Source organism: Myodes glareolus, chromosome X (genome assembly GCF_982192425.1).
Source record: "Myodes glareolus chromosome X, mMyoGla1.1, whole genome shotgun sequence".
NCBI classification, from domain to species: domain Eukaryota; kingdom Metazoa; phylum Chordata; class Mammalia; order Rodentia; family Cricetidae; genus Myodes; species Myodes glareolus.
Window position 1 is genome coordinate 62,224,840 of NC_142053.1, and position 13,573 is coordinate 62,238,412.

Below are 13,573 nucleotides of genomic sequence, written 5' to 3' on the forward strand. Positions count from 1 at the left end.
AGGAAAATTTATATGCCACAAAGTTGGAAAATGTTAAAGAAATGGACATTTTTTTAGATAAGTCCCATACACCAAAGTTGAACCAAGAACAGGTGAGCAATCTAAATAGACCTGTCAGTCGTGAAGAATTAGAAGCTGTTATCAAAAATCTCCCTACCAAAAAAAGCCCAGGACCAGATGGTTTCAATGCAGAATTCTACCAGAACTTCCAGGAAGAGCTAATACCTATATTCCTTAATGTATTTCACAATATAGAAACAGAAGAATCACTGCCAAACTCTTTTTATGAAGCTACAGTTACCCTGATACCAAAACCACACAAAGACACAACCAGGAAAGAGAATTACAGACCAATATCACTCATGAACATTGACGCAAAAATACTCAATAAAATACTGGCAAACCGAATCCAAGAATACATTGGAAAAATTATCCATTATGATCAAGTGGGCTTCATCCCAGATATGCAGGGTTGGTTCAACATACGCAAATCTATCAATGTAATCCATCATATAAATAAACTGAAAGATAAAATCCATATGATCATTGCATTGGATGCTGAAAAAGCATTTGACAAAATTCAACACCCATTTATGATAAAGGTGTTGGAGAGACTAGGGATACAAGGATCATACCTAAATATAATAAAAGCAATATACAGCAAGCCGTCAGCTAACATCAAATTGAATGGAGAGAAACTCAAAGCCTTTCCACTAAAATCAGTAACACGACAAGGCTGTCCACTCTCACCATTCCTCTTCAATATAGTGCTTGAAGTTCTAGCAATAGCAATAAGACAACATAAGGGGATCAAGGGGATTCGAATTGGAAAAGATGAAGTTAAACTTTCGTTATTTGCAGACGATATGATAGTGTACATCAGCGACCCAAAAACTCTACCAAAGAACTCCTACAGTTGATAAACACCTTTAGTAATGTGGCAGGATACAAGATCAACTCCAAAAAATCAGTAGCCCTCCTATACACAAAGGATAAAGAAGCAGAGAGGGAAATCAGACAAATATCACCTTTCATGATAGCCACAAATAGCATAAAATATCTTGGGGTTACTCTAACCAAAAAAGTGAAAGACCTATTTGACAAAAACTTTAAGTCTTTGAAGAAAGCAATTGAGGAGGATACCAGAAAATGGAAAGACCTCCCCTGCTCTTGGATTGGGAGAATCAACGTAGTAAAAATGGCAATTCTACCAAAAGCAATCTATAGATTCAATTCAATTCCCATCAAAATCACATCAAACTTCTTCACAGACCTTGAGAAAACAATAATCAAGTTTATATGGCAAAACAAAAAACCCAGGATAGCCAAAACAATCTTATACAATAAAGGAACCTCTGGAGGCATTACCATCCCTGACTTCAAACTCTATTACAGAGCAACAGTATTGAAAACAGCGTGGTATTGGCATAACAACAGAGAAGTCGACCTATGGAATCGAATAGAAGACCCGGGTATTAACCCACAAACTTATGAACACCTGATTTTTGACAAGGGAGCTAAAGCTATACAATGGAAGAAAGATAGCATCTTTAACAAATGGTGCTGGCATAACTGGATGTCAACCTGTAGAAGAATGAAAATAGATCCATATCTATCACCATGCACAAAACTCAGGTCCAAATGGATAAAAGACATCAACATTAATCCGACCACTTTGAACCTGATAGAGGAGAAAGTGGGAAGTAGTCTACAAGATATAGGCACAGGAGACCACTTCCTAAGCAGAACCCCAGGAGCGCAGACAATAAGAGAAACAATAAATAAATGGGATCTACTGAAACTGAGAAGCTTCTGTAAAGCAAAGGACACTGTCAGTAAGACAAAACGGCTACCTTCTGACTGGGAAAAAATCTTCACAAACCCTTCAACAGAAAAAGGTCTGATCTCCAAAATATACAAATAACTCAAGAAACTAGACACTAAAACTCTAATTAACCCAATTAAAAAATGGGGTACTGAACTTAACAGAGAATTCACAACAGATGAACTTCGAATGGCTAAAAAGCACTTAAGGTCATGCTCAACCTCCTTAGCGATCAGGGAAATGCAAATCAAAACAACTTTGAGATATCATCTTACACCTGTCAGAATAGCCAAACTCAAAAACACCAATGATAGCCTATGCTGGAGAGGATGTGGGGTGAGGGGAACACTCATCCATTGTTGGTGGAAATGCAAACTTGTGCAGTCGCTGTGGAAATCAGTGTGGCGGTTTCTCAGGAAACTGGGAGTCAACCTCCCTCAGGACCCAGTAATTCCACTCTTGGGAATATACCCTAGAGATTCCCTAACATACTACAAAAGCATTTTCTACTATGTTCATAGCAGCACTATTTATAATAGCCAGAACCTGGAAACAGCCTAGGTGCCCCTCAATAGAAGAATGGTTAAAAAAGGTGTGGAACATATACACATTAGAGTTTTACTCAGCGATAAAAAACAATGACATCTTGAATTTTGCATGCAAATGGATGAAAATAGAAAACGCTTTACTGAGTGAGGTAAGCCAGACCCAAAAAGAGGAACACGGTATGTATTCACTCATAAGTGGATTCTAACCATAATTAAAGGTCTTTGAGCCTATTATTCGTGATCCTAGAGAAGCTAAATAAGAAGATGAACCTGATGAAGATTATTTAGCTATCCGCCAGTAGGTAGGAAATAGTCAAGAGTCCCAGGTAACCTCGGGTGCATGGGGGGGGGGGGGTGGGAGGGTTGTCGGAAAGGGAGAGGCTTAGAGAGAAGGGATGGGGAGGATTGGGGAAAGATTGGGGGACTGGGATGGGGGGGAGGGAGGAAGGATGGATATGGGATCAGGCAAGTATACACCTCAACTTAGGGAATCATTTTAGGATTTACAAGAGACTTGATTATAAAGGGGATCCCCGGTCCAAGGAGAGATCCCCAGATGGTTCTCTGGACAGAGGAGAGGGTCCCTGAACCGGCCTTGGCCCACAACCATACTGATGAATATTTTGCATGTCACCATAGAACCCTCATCTGGCGATGGATGGAGATGGAGGCGGAGAACCACGTTGGAACACTGGACCTAGCTCCCTAGGTCCAAATGAGAGGCAGAAGTGAAGAGATCGTGAGCAAAGAAGGCAAGGGCACAGGAAACCTTCATCTGACGTTGGATGGCGATACAGATGGAGACCCATATTGGAACACCGAACTGAGCACTCCACAGTCCAAATGAGGAACAGAATGATGAAAAAAATAAAAAAAGTAATCAGGACTGCGAGGGATGCGAACACCCACTGATACAAGGGGACTGATATAATGAGAGTTCACCAAGGCCTGTTGGACTGGGATGAACGAGGACGTGATCCAACCAGATTCTCTGAATGTGGCTGGCCCGAAGCCTTTTTGAAAAGCCATTGACAATGACACTGGGACTTGCTTCCTCTGCATATGCTGGATTTTGGCGCTCCAGTCTGTTTGGACTCTCACCTTCCCTGGACCTGGAGGGAGGGGGGAGGAACTTGAACTTCCCACAGGGCAGGAAACACTGACTGCTCTAGGGGATGGAGAGGGAGTGGGGGGAGTTGGAGGGTGTTGGGAGGAGGGGCTGAAATGGAAACTTTTATAATTTAATAATTAAAAAAAAAGAAATGTCAGGCAGTAAGAACAGAAGTGCAAAAGAAATATACAGAGAAACAGAATAGAACAGGGAGGGAAGTCCAGTGACTATTGAATTGTTCCACATTCATTTTCCATATGTTTATATATCTCACTCCAAAAAGGGAAGAAGACCAAATATTGCTTCAACATGATACAGATCAATTATCTCTTCAATACCTGAAGCATCAAGCAATTTTACTCTGAGTCAAGCATTTTGTTGTTTAGCCAGGACATGCAGAGTTGATACCTTAGGTCAAGCATTCTTTAGGCAGTCACTCCCTGGGTCAAGTCTCCTGTCATATTGATGTGTGATTCCTGTGTGTATGCTGTGAATACCATTGGTTAAAAAAGGAACTATTTGGGGCCTGCACAAAGCAGAGCTTATGTAGGCAGGGAAAACTTAACTCAATGCTGGGAACAAGAAGGCACAGTCAGGGAGAAACCATGTAGCCACAATAGAGACAGATGTTTGAACTTTACTTGGTAAGCCACAGCCACGTGGCAATATACCAGTTAATAGAAATGGGTTAAATTAAGATGTAATAGTTAGCCAATAAGAAGCTAGAGATAATGGCCTAAGCAGTGATTTAATTAATACAGTATCTCTGTGATTATTTTGGATCTGAGCATTCAGGAACCTGTTGACTGAGGTTTCTGTCCTGCCTGGTTTCTCCAGTCATTAAGTCCCAAAGAAATCACACAGAGGTTTACATTGACTGTAAACTGATTGGTCCATTAGATCAGACATCTTATTAACTCTTATAACTTATATTAGCCCATTATTCTTGTCTATGTTAGCCATGTGTCTTGGTACCTCAATCAGTGTGGCAGTCACATCTTGCTTCTTCTGTGGCAGGGTCAGGACTGCAGAGGAATGGGCTTCCTTCTTCCCAGAATATTCCTGTTCTCATTGACCCACCTCTACTTCTATTCTGGGTTTCAGGACTATACCACCTGCCTGGTACTGACCAATCAACATTCATTTAAAAAATAATTGACAGAATACAGACCATTGACCCACAGCAAGGAACCAACAAGTGGGCTCCTACTACATCGTACCTTTGAAGGGGCATGAATAAGCCTGATATCTGTGACCTTTAGTCGAGGTAGAATGGACCCATTTCTGTTACTTCCAGCAAAGGAGTAAGGGGAGTATGGGAAGGAGAAAATGTAACAAAAGAGATGACCCAACAAAATCTATCTCTTCAGTGAACATTGTTGGGGAAACCTAGACAAAAATAATCCAAAACTAGACAAAAATTTTTTTACTGACGTGGTTTAGACAAAGAATATGTTCTTTTAAAGAATATGCAAAGACAGTCCATCCCACTGATGCTCCTAAATAAGAAAATAACTTAAAAAACCCACTATTGACTAACCATGATTTCTTCTTTATCCCATTTATCTAGATATCTGGATTCTTTTTATTAACTATGAATACAGACATTCAGATGGCCATCTTCAACTATTAAATAGAAACAATATTACTAATATCTGTCAAATCCAGATTATACTGTGTTTATTGATCCACGATAAAAGTTTTTTTAAAGAAACACTCACTGTGAGATAAAATATTGTTTTATATGAATGGCAAACTAATTTAGCACTCATGTGAATTATGTTTTTTTTCTTAAGATGGAAATATAAGTCTTAAATTCATATAAGCAAAACCATCAACCCATTGTCCTGGTTAGTTGTTTATCAAATTGACAAAATATAGAGTCATCTGAAATGAGGTAACTTAAATTTAGTAATGCTTTCATAAAATCCAGTATAGTCATTTTCTTAAGTAATGATTTATGGGTGATAGCATAGTCCATTATGAGTGGTGTTATTTCTTGATATTGGTCCTAGGCCATATAAGAATATAGGTTGAGCAAGCCATGAGGAGCAATTCAGTAAGTATTACCCATTTGTGGCCTTCACTAAGTTTCTGCCTTCAAATTCCTACCATGTTTAAGTGATGAAGAATGATGTGAAAGGTCGAGTCAAATAAACCTTTCCTTCCCTACTTGCTTTTAATCATGGTGTTTCATCCCAGCAACAGAAACGTTAAGACAGAAATTCACAGTTTTCTATTCTTTATTATGCAAATGAAATTTTTCTTGATAGCAGTTATACCTATCTTTTCCTGTGTTGTACCAGATGAATTCATTTGTACAAGTTGCTTGGTTTTTCTGTAATACCTACCTTGGATCCATATAAACAGAACACAATTTAATGTTTACTATTTCTTTCACAATTATGTAGAAAATCTCTATTATAGTCAGATATGTCATTGTATTCTTCAATTAAACTTAAACCGTTTGTCCTTTATCCTGATATTATAAACCATATCCTGTAACTTCTTTAAATCTTAGACCCTATATGATCCATGGGGCATCAGTAGGGAACTTATACACACTAACTGATCATAAATAAATCTGTCTTTTGTTTTATTTCTCTGAAGTCTCTGCTTATGTTTGCTTCAGAAAGGAAAAATTGTGCAAAAATTCTCTGAGATCCCTACTCAATTACACAGTAGATTTTTTTATCTTGTTCCTTTTTAGGGTGTGAAAAATCATTCTCTTAGTCTTTTCCAAACTTTTAGTTTTTGTATTAAAGATTACTATATTCATTCACTATATGTGTGAAAGTGGGCATGATTGTTCACTCTTCAGTTTCAGAACAACGTTTTTTTTTCTCTTGAAATTTTCCTGTGTCCTTAAATGGGATGTCTACATTGTTTCTTCCAGAACTCAAAAAAATATACTTCAAAAAGTATTCAATAAAGATACTGGTCAAATTTTCCAAGAAAAATAAAAATCTCAAGACATCAAATCCTAAACTGGTGCAAAATTTTCATGAGACATTTAAACCAACTGTATCATCTACTATTTATGCCAATAGAATCCTATACTCAAAAGGATGTTTGAGACATAGGCATTATCTTCATACTTTTTCAGTCTTAAAGTTACTGAAAAGGGATAATTCCTTCAATCTTTCCATATAAAATTAAAAGAAATGAATTTAGATAGAGAAATTAAACAAGAAGGAAAGGAGTTAGATGTAAGGTAAAAAAAATGACTCCGGTTTTATCCTAGTATATATATCTACTGATAAAATGTTCCTTTTTGATTAAAGAATGCTGAGGTTACAGATCTAGTATATCAAAAACTAATGTGTAAAAATATTTTCTTATGATTGTACACTAAAGAAGAGTTTTTTTTAATCTTGAAAAATACTTAGATTTCTTATTATATTGTTTATTCTGTGTGTTTGTGTTTGACTATACCCAGTGAGGAATTATCCAGAGGACTACAAAAAAGTCCTATATGAAAGTTTTTATTTACTTTTATTTGTGAGAGCAAAAGATAACCTTATGCTATGATTGTATCCTATCTCAAAAATCTTCATAGAGTCTTCTTTAAAATATAGTAAAATAAGTCTTCACAGAATCCTTTTTGCTGTTATATTCATTCAGGACAGCATATTTCAATATCTTTTTGGAGTGCATGTGGCTCTGCTGGATGAACTTCTAGTTAAATTACCTTTGACTATTAACTGAATTTCTTAATTTATAGAAACAAGTGGTGAGAGGAAATGTTAACCTAGTAACAAGTTTTGCATGTCCGTTACAAATTCTTCATGAATGCTGATTCAATAACCATGTCCATTCTAGAATTTACTGAAAACCACAGCGAGAACAAGTCATCATGTGAGAAACTACACAAGCAGACTCGGGAAAAAATAATTTCTAGAGATTTAACCATAGTAAGATTGGTACCTATGTCCATGTAACAGGTTCTTAAGGACCACAGACAATGGTGTTTGTTTCACTACCATGCAAAGTCCTTCACAGTGGTTACTTCAGCATTCAAAAATAGTGACTATATGCAGACTCTTCACCAAAAGTTTGGTACTGTTGACTCATGTCATTTTTTTTTAGAATTATTTTTTGCTCATCTAATAATCCTGACTACAATTTCTCCTTTCTTCACTCTTTTCAAACCCTTCCTGCCACCTCTACTGTACCCTAGACCTACTGCTTTCTGTAGGAATTCCTACAATCGGGAGCCTTTAAGTTACCAGAACACTTGGATGTCGCCTCTTATACTATTCATGGAAATATAAAGTGTATGTCTGCCCTCTTTTCTGGCCATGGGAATTGGTTGCTGGTCTCCATTCCAGAACAGAATATTGATTGGTGAGTCTATCCTTAAATAAATAACCCTGCATTATTTTCAATTATGAGCTAGTATGGGATTTCTTTTAAGCATCCTTTTTTATCTGGCACTTATGTGGATTTGTATTCCACAGTTACCAGATGGACAACCTTAAAACATAACTGGTCAAAGGCCCAGATATTCTCCCAACCTTACCTTCTAGTCTTGCTTCTCCCTAAGTGTTTTTTTTTTTAATTTCGTCTTTTTTTTTTTTTTTGAATCCTTGTCACATCTAAGCTTACTGCATGCAGTGACTTGGAAATTTCAAAAGCTGCATGCACATCCTCCCACCCCCACTGTTGCAATCCCTGGTTTGGTTCCCTTGCACAGTTCCTTGCCACATGGTGACATATACAGCTTCTGTTTTAAGCTTCCTGCACGTGTGTTCTGTGTTTCTTGTTCCATGAATGGAATTGATTTAATTGCTTTTATTCCTTCAAGCAGTATTTAATCAGCACCAAGACAGAAAATCATAGCTAGGGACCATACCTGTTTCAACTGGTTGCATTGCTGCTATTCACAACTTTGCAACCATGACACCTGATGGAAAATAAACATTATTACACCTAAAACAATTTACCAGATCTCATAATAGGTAATTAATAAATCAATATGACAGGCTATATTAATATTAAAAAGTTAACTAACTTTTTGCTAATATTATGTATTTTATTCTGCAAGATATATATGGTTATGGTGAAACACCTATTTATTTGATATTGGGACTCAGTTTTTTCTTCATATTATTTTAATAAGACAGAATGTGTCACTTTAAGAATGACACATTCTTTACAGAATAATTATGAACAGCTAGTTGGCAAGATTCATACCATCAAATGTCAAACGTTTTCCCGAAAAAAAAAATACTATTGAAAAGTGTAACATTAATTTGACAGACAAGCTTGCTGGTGGTGGCACACACCTTTAATCCAAGCACGTGTGAGGCAGAGGCAGGTAGATTTCTGTGAGTTTGAGGCCAGCCTTGTCTTCAAGAGCAAGTTCCATGACAGGCTTTAATGCTACAGAGAAACCCTGTCTTGAAAAAAAGAAAAAATATTGACAGGCAAAACTGAATCCATATCTAAGGGTACTGAGAAATTATCTGAAAAATTCATACTGGTGAATTTGACAATCAAAATTTATTTAAAAATTATGATAGGTTAGCAGATTGAGTATTTCTCTAGGATGGCAATCTGCAAACTATCTAAATAATGTCCAAGGATGAGGTGCTATCTTTAAAGGAGAATCCTCTGACCTTGGAATCACATATGCAGAATGAAGTCTAGAGGGTTGGTGCCTCAGTGAAATCACAAGAAATATATACAGGCCAGGAGATTCGGGCTTTACAAAAAGACAATAGTAAAGAGGTTTGAAACAGTTGAAGAAATTTTTGGAGCTGATAGACAGGGAAAGAAGGCACAAGGATGGATTCATCATCGCCAGTCGCTATCAGAGATGTTCTACCCTGGGTTTTAGCTTCCAATCCTGTAATCTACTCTGACAAAGCATCAAGTTCCAGAGGTCCAAAAGGATTTAAAGAAGGTAAGTGGATACCTATAGAAATGAATTAAGAAAGGAATTAAGCAAGCTGTCATAACTTATGGATTTAATTCTGCATTGGTAAAGTAGATGATAAAGACATCGGCCTGCAGCATTAAAGTGATATCACACAACTGGCTTCAGTCAATTTCAGCAGTATTTGATGATGGGCCTCAACTGATGTTAAATGCTGTTTCAGAGAAGAGGCAAAAATTTTAGAACAACAGGGAAAAGCAAAAGCCCTTGATAATTTTCAAGATCAAATTTTTGGCAAGGGGACTTCTGTGGACCCACAGGTTCAAGCTCTTTATGATGAACAAATCTTGTCCTTATGCCATAAAGCAGCCTTAAATACTTGGGACAGGATTCAAGAACTAGAACAATGAATTGAACTATATGCCAGGGTCAAATTATAGTGATTTTTTTTTTTACAATTTACTAAGACTGTTCAAATAGGAGTAACAGACCCAGATGCTAGACGAGTACTTATTGAATCTCAGACTTTTGAAAATGCCAACTTAGAATGAAAAAATACTTGCACTTTTAAAGGTTAGATCAGCACCAATGGATAAATGATTTCTACATACATTAAACATTGAGGCACTTGACTGAATCTTGGGTAGGAGAAGCAATTTCTGATGGTATGAGGAGGCATCAAAATTCCAAATGTGTTTTAATTGTGCTAGAATAGGACATCTGCGAAGCGATTCTTGACAAGGAATTTCTGGGAATAATATCTCCTCTGGTAATTGCAAGAATAAGGGAACTCATCCTTCAGGTATATTTAGAGGGTGTGGCAAAGGCAGAGATTGGACCAATAAATAGAGATGAACAAAAAAAGAGACAATGCAATCTGATACCATCAGGAAACTATTTGAGGCACCTCTCACAGCCACCCATGACAAAAGTGGTCCAGTTATTCCCAGACAGTGTGGAGAACATATCTCACCAGGAAAATTAAAAAAAAAATCCTGAGCCTTCTTTAAAAGACCATACATATTGTTCTAGATAATGGAATAAACATGAAGGACAAATCAAAAACTATAATAAAATATAGGAAAAATAAATTCTTGCAAACTTCTATAAATGATCAAAGACCTCATCTTAGAGTACACATAAATAGCATTGTAATTGTAGGTTTGATAGACACAGGTGTGGTTATGAGTACCATTACTCCAGAATTTTGACATCCAAATTGGCCTCTTCAAGACGAAAATGTTTGATTACTAGAAATTGAAACCCAATCTCATGTTAAACAAAGCACGTGATCGGTTGAATGCATAGTGTCAGAAGGCCTGAGAGGGAACCTGAGACCATATGTGGCTAATATTGCAATGAATTTATGAGGTCATGACCTACTGCAGCAATGTTATATTCAGATTAACATTCTTGCAGTCTCAGAAAATTGGAAGGATATTATTAAGCACTACACACAAAGGTCATCAGCTGTTCAGGCTGTACAAGAACACAAAGCAACTAGCAAATCTATAGAGGTATCAAGAACACTACTAGTGTAGGAGAATTATCTATATTCTGTCAATCATGTATTTTAGTAAAACACTGATTGGCCAGGCAGGAAGTATAGGCAGATCAACCAGATAGGAAGTTTAGGCAGGGCAATGAGAATAGGAGAAGGCTAGGGAAGAGGAAGCTCCCTCCACCATTCCTGCCTAGACCACCAAAGAAGCAACATGTGAGCTGACAGCTGAAAAAGGTTCCAAGCCTTATGGCTAACATAGATGAGAATAATGGGTTAATATAAGTTATAAGATTTATTAAGAAGCCAGAACTAATGGGCCAATCAGTTTATAATCTTATGTAGTCCTCTCTGTGAGATTTTTTTGGGGGATTGTCGACTTGTTGGGGAACCAGGCGGGACAGAAACCCCAACAAGCTGGTTCTCATACTACAGATGGTGCCTAACATGGATAACTGCATCTACAGAAAGTCTGAGAAAGCTTGGGAAAGAATAGAGTAAAGCATTTTTCTTGGTAGCAGCAATTTCTTGGTTCTGCTCTGCTTGCTAGAGGCAAGCAAGTGTTCTCATCTAAGAGAGGCTTTCTGATTCAGGTTTAGCTGCAAAACCCTGCAACTCTTTTAAGAGGTCCTGCCATGTAACACTTAAATGGCGTTGATGAAAATCTGAACGCATGCTTTTCAGCTTTCAGACTTAGCAGGAAAAAATCTGTGCTGTTTTAAAATGAGGAGCAGGAGGATGAAGAAAATGAAAAAGGAAATAAGGACTGCAAGGGATGCGATCACCCACTGATACAAGGGGACAGATCTAATGAGAGTTTACCAAGGCCAGTTGGACTGGGACTGAACGAGGATGCAATCCAACCAGATTCTCTGGATGTGGCCGAATTCTCTGAATGTGGCTGGCCCGGAGTCTTTCTGAAAAGCCATTGACAATGTCACTGGGACTTGTTTCCTCTGCATATACTGGATTTTGTGGATCCAGTCTGTCTGGACACTCACCTTCCTGGACCTTGAGGGGGGGGACTTGAACTTCCCACAGGGCAGGAAACCCTGACTGCTCTTAGGGACAAAGAGGGAGGAAGAGAGGGAGTGGGGGGAGTTGGAGGGTGGTGGGAGGAGGGGTGGAAATGGAAACTTTTATAATTTAATAAAATTACTTTCAAAAAAAATAAAAAAAAATAAAATGCCAACTTTCTGGGCTGTCCTGCCAGGGCAAACTTTGACTCTTTCAGGCAAGCAGTCAGACTGAGTGTGGTCTGAGAGCAGAATGCTGCAGCTTGCTTGCTTGCAGGGAACTTGAAACACCATAGAGTTGTGGCAATAAAAATGGCTCCAGGGATCCCTCTGCCATGAGACTGGAAAGCTAAGGAATGGGCTGAATCTACTCGTCAAAACCCCAGCTTTAATCCTCTCCTTAAAGACTTATGAAGTCAGAAAAAGAGACATATACAGTAAAGAGAGATTCAAAGACAAAAAAAAACTCTCTAAATAGTCTACACTGTGTTAAAAATAGATACAAACTAAAGGTTAAACTTCTTTTTTTTTCAAAGTTTATTAAATTATGAAAGTTTCCATTTCCACCCCTCCTCCCAACACCCTCCCACTCCCCCCTCCCCCTCCTCCTCCCTCTCCATCCCTAAGAGCAGTCAAAGCTTCCAGCCCTGTGGGAAGTTCAAGATCCTCCCCCCTCTCTCCAGGTCCAGGAAGGTGAGTATCCAAACAAACTGGATCCCCAAAATCCAGTATATGTAGAGGAAACAAGTTCCAGTGTCATTGTCAATGGCTTTTCAGAAAGGCTTCGGGCCAGCCACATTCAGAGAACACGGCCACATACAGAAAATCTGGTTGGATCACATGCTCGTTCAGTCCCAGTCCAACTGGCCTTGGTGAACTCTCATTAGATCAGTCCCCTTGTATCAGTGGGTGATCGCACCCCTCGCGGTCCTGAGATTTTTTTTTCATGTTCTTCATCCTTCTGCTCCTCATTTGAACCATTAGGGGCTCAGTCCAGTGCTCCAATATCGGTTTCCATCTGTATCGCCATCCATCATCGGATGAAGGATCTATGGTGATAAGCAAAATATTCATCAGTATGGTTATAGGCCAAACCGGTTCAGGCACCCTCTACTCTGTCCAGAGAACAATCTGGGGATCTCTCCTTGGACCTGGGATCCCATTTATAATCAAGTCTCTTGTAAACCCTAAAATGACTCCCTTAGTTGAGATATATTCTTCCCTGATCCCATATCAATTCTTCCTCCCTCCCCCCATCTCAGTCCCCCGAGCTTTCCCCATTCCTCCCCTACTCCATTCTCTCTACCCCTTTCCCCTTCCAATAACCCTCCCATCCACCCCCCCCCATGCACCCGAGGTTACCTGGGACTCTTGTCTATTTCCAATCTCCAGGAGGATAAGTACATGATTTTCTTCAGATTCACCTTCTTATTTAGCTTCTCTAGGATCTCAAATAATAGGCTCAAAGACCTTTAATTATGGCTAGAATCCACTTATGAGTTAATACATACCATATTTCTCTTTCTGGGTCTGGCTTACGTCACTCAGTAAAGCGTTTTCTATGTCCATCCATTTGCATGCAAAATTCAAGATGTCATTGATTTTACCACTGAGTAAAACTCTAGTGTATATATGTTCCACACCTTCTTTAACCATTCTTCTATTGAAGGGCACCTAGTTTGTTTTTAGGT